The sequence below is a fragment of the Hydra viridissima genome, unplaced genomic scaffold (genome assembly GCF_058129835.1).
Source record: "Hydra viridissima isolate aposymbiotic clone 2 unplaced genomic scaffold, HvirCarnegie_v1 scaffold_12, whole genome shotgun sequence".
In the NCBI taxonomy this organism is placed as follows: domain Eukaryota; kingdom Metazoa; phylum Cnidaria; class Hydrozoa; order Anthoathecata; family Hydridae; genus Hydra; species Hydra viridissima.
Genome location: NW_028324311.1, coordinates 11,432,063 through 11,439,340, shown reverse-complemented (window position 1 = coordinate 11,439,340; position 7,278 = coordinate 11,432,063). Strand labels below are relative to the sequence as shown.

Sequence of the window (7,278 nt, the reverse complement as noted above, 5' to 3'; positions counted from 1 at the left end):
AGTTTTGAAAATGATTTGGATTTTACCATAATTCGTTAAAAGGATGAATTTGAGTTGAAAATAACGTGTGGAGGGATTCGTTTTGAAAAAAGAGGCATAGTGATTGAAGATATATTCAAGTATGTTCGCAGAAAAATAAAAAAAAGTTTCACGGATTAAAAAATGAGTTAAGTAATTTTCTTTTCTAAATAAAAAAGATGAATTATGTAACGATTGAGAATTTTGATGAGAGCAAATTTTTGGTTGGAGAGATTTACGCAGCTACAAAGACCATTCATTATCAAAAGATTCCTTTGTATTATGAGTATGCGACTGGGAAAGGTCCTTTTATTTTAAGAGCTCCCGTTTTGTTTTCTTTGGGTGTGTTTGAAAGATTAGACCTCAAGACTAAAGAGCTGACTGGATATTCCATGTCTTTTATCAGCTACGATGAAAAAAAGGGTCCGAGGAAAGAAGAAGAAAAGTTTATGGAGGTGACTGAAAAAAGATCAAAATTTCTTCGCGAGCAAGTCATCCATAATACAGCATTGTTAAAAAAAGGAGGAAGAACGAAGAAGATCATGACGGAGGATTTATCAATATTCAAGCAAAAGGGATCTTCTATTTTTTTCGGAAAGTTGTATGCAAAAGAAAAAAGAATTACTTCCTTGTTTTACAAAAAGGAGAATAAAAAGCTTGTAAAAGCAGATCCATTGGAGTATGTTCCTCAAAGATGTTTTGCTGTTGCTTCATTGAGGATTGAAAGTGTTTTTATTGGTTCGCAGATTGAGTCCATTCAAGTCAAGCTTCCGGAGGTGGCGATTACTAAAAATGCGCCTTTAGTTCAAAGCACTATGAGCGATTTGGATTTGGGAGAATTTTAAATTTTTAAACGAATTTAAAAATGATCAACGTTGAAGGAATTATTTTGCCTAATGAGGGTTTAACCAACTTTCAATTGATAAAGGCTGCAAAAAAACTTAAAATTAAAAACTTTCGAGGTGTGTTTGTGAGAGACGAGTTGCCAAAAAAGTCAAGAAAAAAAGAATGTGGCATTGTGAATACGGGAGATTCAAGCACTGGTGGCTTTCATTGGACGTGTTGGTATAAAGACGGCGATAAAAAGTTTAGTTTTGATTTTTATTCTCATTGAAAAACGGATAATTTAGTTAAAATATTCTTCATAAAGTGAAAACAATTTAACCAACAGTTGACTGAAGATGAGTTTTCCAGGAAGCCTGGTAACACAAGTTTCATTAACAATTTCATGCACAGGTTTGCTAAAAAAAGATATTAAAAAAGATAATTAAAAAAAAAAAAGATAATCTAAAAAGGTTCCTTTGATGAAGTATGAGTTTTAAATTTAAAAAAAAAATAAAAAGAAAAGAAATTCATTGATTATATTTCTTTTTTTTTTGTCATTTTTTTTCGGAATAATTTTAGAATCAAGAGAGACTACCACCAAATTGAATGTTTGTTGGGAGTGCCGTGGTTTCGAAGTTGTACCCACCCTGTGCGTCTAACTTGCGTGATTCTAATAGGGTTAAAAATAAAATTTATTGTAAATACAAAAAGTATTTGTAAAAGATTGGTAAATATATTGAAAAACGTAAAAAAACAAAAAAAAAAAAAAAAACAAAAAAAAAAAAATCTCAAACAAAAGCATATTAAACTCAGGTGATAATTAACCTAACTACTCAAAATAACAACTTTATGAAGTTCTGATAATTTTTTCAAGTTTTATGAAGTTCTAATAATTTTTTCCTTTTGGTAATTAGTTACAAGTGTCTGATTTAATAAGTAACAAAAAAGAAAAACAAAAAAAGAAATGCCTTAATGCATTAAAAATACAAAACAAAAGTTCAGTAAACCTTCAAATAATCCTCAAATATGTTTTTAAAATAATCAATAAAACTGATTATGTTTCATTTGTTGTAAAATTAGTTATAACCAGTGTACCATTATTTTAAATATCTACTAATAACAAGCATGATAATTTGGCAAAGAATATAAAGATAGTAGCATACTGTGGCCTGATTATATAACTAATCATTTACATTAATAGTGCGCCATAAAACTTTACCTTCTACCCCTTTGTGAAAAAATATGGATTGTGCAGTCTTATCAAATCAAGTTAATTGCGTCAAAAAACGATGTGAATTACTGCTGTACCTTCCAATGGATGAACCGCACGGACTTTACTGCGCATTTAAAACCGCATGCACAAAAACTGTTAAAATAGCTTGCGCTAAATAACGATTGCAAAAATTAAAAACTTTAAATGTTAAAACGCATTCAAGCGAAAAGTGAACAAAAGCTAAAACACGTTTTTTTAAACCGTCTTTAATAAAAACATGCTATTTTTTTCTATTATTTTTATTTTCTACTATTTTTATTTTCTATTATTTTTATTTTCTATTATTTTATTTTCTATTATTTTCTATTATTTAGAACAAGTGTGGGTTGTTACTTTAAAAAAATGAAGTTTGCTGAGAATAAAAATTATAATCGTGAATAAAAAAATATTGGTAAGCAATTACATTAGACAGCCATTAACTTAAGAAGACAAATTGATATTTATCTAATTTCGAGTAGAAAATATAAATTATACATGTAATTACAAATTATTCAAAAATATATTTATATGCTAAATAATTTTAGGAATCTGTCCAAATAATTGTTAGACTATCGAGTCAGCGTATTCTAGTAGAGTAATTGTAGTAAGTTCAAAGGGTTTCACAAAGCTCAAAGATTTTTTTTTGAGCTGAGAAATCTAAAATTGTTCATTCTTTAACAAGCATTTTCACTCGAAAGTGAGCAAATGTAAAAACTAGTTCGTAGCCACTTCTTGGCTTACTTTCTAATGGTTTAAGGTGGTTATCAGGTAAAAAAAATATTTTTTGATTGCCAACATAATCAAATACCAAAATTGTTTTAAAAAAAAAAAAACTTCTTAATATAAATAAAGAACGGATGGAAACAGCACTATTACTGCAGACATTGATTTTAATTCTCAAAAAATCATTAATTTAGCAGAACCGACCACTTCTCATGACGCCTCCACAAAAAATTACATGGAAACGCATTCATCAGGCGGAGGGATTGGAGCTGCGGACTTGGATTTAAATTTTCACTAAGCGATCAATTTGAACGAACCGACTAATTTGCATGACGCTGCTACAAAAAATTATGTGGACGTGAGTTCAAGCATGTGTGTTAAAACAGACGGGTCAAGCACCATCACGGGAATCATCGATATGAACTCTCACAAGTTGAGCAATGTGACTAATCCCACCAATTTAAAAGACGCAGCGACAATAGGGTACGTCGACACCAAAGTCTCTTACAATAACATTTCTTACACCGACATTAACATGACGTCACATAAACTCACCAATTTGGCTGAGCCCACTTCAGCCTCAGATTCAGCCACAAAAAATTACGTGGACACGCATGCGTCAGGTGGAACGATAGTGGCAGACTTGGATTTGAATTCCCATAAATTGATCAACGTGACTGATCAGAGCAATGCACAAGATGGAGAGACAAAGAATTATGTGGATGCCTTATCGCTAAAGCCCAACTTTTTAGGAATGGTTCCCAATTCAAGCTTTTCATCCTTGGGTTTAAAGTCTCAAATTTTGGCTGCTGGATTGGCAGATGCTGCTACTGTATTCACCTACTCTGACGAACCAGGAGTTTTAAAAAGATTATGGTTAGCTCTCAACGGAACCGTCACAGGAAGATTAAGCGTTCCTGGAAACGTTTTTCTTCGAATTCATACAGACGGCGAAATTAACGTGGGGAAATAGCCCTTTCTTGCGACTTGCTCTTTTCTCCTTTGGGTGGACCTTTTTACAGCAGCTCTTTGCAGGGATGTAACGTTTTTAACACCACTTTTTTGGGAGGCTATTTCACACTTGACATGCCTTTTAAAATAAGCATTACCATACTATTACGAAACAAAACATCTTCGCCAGTGACGTACTGGATTCAGCCTTTTATTTCCATATTTTATTCCATTCCTACTTACTTGCCGTTTTACAAGCTTTACGGGAGGACGTTTAGATATTTAACACCACTTACGGAAACGAATATGTTTTGCTGAGCACCAATGGAAAAGGAAATGGTGTATTTTTGAAATACATCAGGATGCATGTCATTGGAGCTTCTGGAAACTTGTGGGAGTCTAGAGTCAGAATATACGACGGAAATTTACCTCTAGGCAATGGCACTGTCCTCAGCCCATGGACCACTCACAGTGCAAACAATTACACCTTTTTCCCTGGGTATGACGGCGATAGCAAATGCATTTTCTCTTCGTCTGGATTAGAAGATTTTTACTTGTCTTCGTGGAATGGATCAAACGTCACTGCTTTTAACAACATGTCGACAGGATTATTGTACCAGTCCACGGCTTCCATCGGCTCCACCGCCACCATTTCGTTTTATAGAAATTTCGGAGAAGCAGACTCTATGCCAAACGTCGCAGCTGGTGGAAGACTTGTTGTCACGCTCAACTCGGGTGACGCGCAAACGTGTCAATCTGGAAGCTATTACCTTTTACTCATACAAGCGTATTATTATGCCTGAACCTTTTCAAAAATTTTTATTTGTATGAAGCAATTAAAAATAATTTTTTTAAAATAAAAGATGCAGTGTGTAAGAAGAGTTCATTATGATCGAAAGAGTGGAAAAAATGTGATATTGTTTTTGACTCGTATTTAAAGCACCCTCCGTTAAAAGGGGGTGAGAGATATGAGATATTTGCTCAAAAAGATATTAAATTGGAAAAGTCTTCTAAACAGCAGATTATGTTACAATTTGGAATTGAGAAGGGGATAGCGTTGGTGAATTTGAGACATGCTTTGAATGTCAAGTTGAATTATTTTAATCACAGCATGATCATCTCCGAGCCTGTAGATCAGATTTCTATGGAAATATACAACAGAAGCGGCAAGGACGTGATGATTAAAAAAGGCGAAAGTTTGTGTTTAGTAAATTTTCTTTAAAAAATTATTTTTTTTTGTCTTAATAAAAAATGGATATTAAAAGCTTTAAATAAATCTATCCGACTCTTCCTTCAGCTCCAGTGGATGAAGGAGGTCATGTTTACAGACTTCAGAAAATAAGCGAGATTCAGAAAGAGATGGACAACGAGAGAAAAAAGAGAATTCATTTGAGTAAAAAGTACCATCGCGCTTTTAGGATCATATTCAATGTGGACAATTCAATGCAAGTGTTATGCATAGCGCTTGGAACGGTTGGAATTAGTCTTTTGAGTACGATTGTTGCCAGTCCAGCAGCGATTGCGTGTGAAGGTGTAGCTATTGGCATGGGTATTTTATCCATTGTTGGAGGGTAAGTGAACAAAAAGTTGCCATTAAAAGCGGAAACGCATGAAAAAACAAAAGTGTTGGCAGAGTCAAAATTGAACACGATCAGTGAACACATTTCCAAAGCGTTGATGGATGGAAAAATAAGCGATTCAGAGCTTCAGTTGATTCTTGACGAGCTTCAAAAGTTTAAAGAGATGGTGGAGGAGATCAGATCAAAATCTAAAAAGGGAATAGACGAGTTGACGAAAGAGTCTTTGATCCAAAAAGGGCAAGAAGACGCGATTCAAACGTTTAACAACTTTTTTAAGAATTAAATTTTTTTTCTCCGTATTTTAAAAAATGGTCTTTTATAAAATACAAGACCCGAATAAACGGGATGAATTTGTGAAAGAAATTAATAGCAGAAGAAATAGGATTTATCAAGACAGTGTGAGTGAAAACATGATGGATTCTCAATTTCAAACGGATGTGAGCAAACTTTTTAAACCGATCATCGAGAGCAATAAACAGATAATCGATGACATCAAGCCTGAGCAAGATAGCATCAAGCCTGAGCAAGATAGCATCAAGTCTGAGTTTAAACCTAAGGCTAAATTAGAATCAACAAGAACGGAAGAGTCGTATATTCCTAGGAGTGAAATTTCTTTGATGCGTTTGCTGGAAATGGACACAAGAGCAAAATTTTATAACAAGTTATAACAAGTTATAAGTTTATAACAAAATTTATAACAAGTTTTAAGAACAAGTTTGAATTGAGTAAAAATGACGGTCAATATACGATTGGAAAAATGGGACTGATGTTTGAAGGCGACGATATGATTGATGGAGTTGAAAGGTATGAAGGAACAAGAGGTCTTTGGGAGTTGATGACCAATCCAAACATTTCAAGGAATTTTGACGTGACTGAAGAGGATGTGGCTAATTACTCGAAAATAATAGCAGATAGCGGAGCCGTAAAGTCGGATGCAAAAATGAACAAGCCAAGAGCTTCAGAGGTTGAGAAATATAATCAATTCATCATTCCTATTGAAAACAATCTTACAAAAAAAAATGGTCGTGGAGTGATTATCCTTCCCAGCGATCCGAATGCGTTGGTGGAAAAGCTTCAATTGAGTATTGCTGCTGGACATGCTGGAAACACGGCTTCAAGAAACGAGGCTGTGAGCATATGCGATGAGCTATTGAGACAAAAGGTGATTAGTAAAGATCAGTACAAGTCGATTCAGAGATGTATTGCGAAATAATTTTTTTCATGCCTATAAAAAATGATCGTTTATAGAAAGAGATATGTGAGAAAACACGTGATTGGTGGAAGCGGAATATTTGACACGTTTAAAAATTTCATGAGACGAGCGGCTGCGTCAAGCGCATTGAGAGCTGCGTCGACTTTGGCTGCTAAAATGGCGAAAAGCGAATTGGGACGAGAAGCGTTAATGGCTGCCAAGTCTGCTGGAAAAGAGCTAGCTTCTGCGATTACTACTGCTAAAGATGTGGCTATTGATAAAGACAAAAAGGCAATAGAAAAGGTATATGCTAAGACTGGTGTTTCTGTTCGAAGACCGGAAACACTATCTCAGAAAAGCAAAGACATCATTTTAGATCTTTCCAACCGAGGATTTGTGGACGAGTATTCCATGATGGGTGGATCTTTAAGTCGTAAAAACGCAGTTCGAATCCAAGACCTGGTTAAAATGGGGAAGGGTCTGAAAATCACATGATTTTCAGAGAACATAAAGATCGTCTGAGCGGTCTTCCAAAAAAATTTTTTACTTTAGTATAGATAAATGGCAAACTCCGAGATTTTAAATTTTACAGAATAAGTCATGATTGATGAAGGAATCGAGAGATTCGAGTTTCACGAGTATGAGCCTGTGAGCACCAATTTAAACAACACTGGAGAGATAAGAATTAATATTGAACAGCAAGATTTGTTCACGCTTCCTCTGAGGCTTATCTCTTG

The 7,278-nt window shown here is 34.4% G+C and overlaps 1 long non-coding RNA gene across 1 annotated transcript; it reads right to left on the bottom strand.

Annotated features, from left to right (window-relative positions):
• Positions 1-1,126: 1,126 nt before the first annotated feature.
• LOC149881276 (uncharacterized) lies at positions 1,127-2,195 on the bottom strand. Its single transcript, XR_016445381.1, has 3 exons — positions 2,063-2,195; positions 1,439-1,513; positions 1,127-1,259 (listed from the first exon to the last, which is right to left on the bottom strand). It is a non-coding gene; the product is annotated as an uncharacterized LOC149881276 (long non-coding RNA).
• Between the last annotated feature and the right edge of the window lie 5,083 nt (positions 2,196-7,278).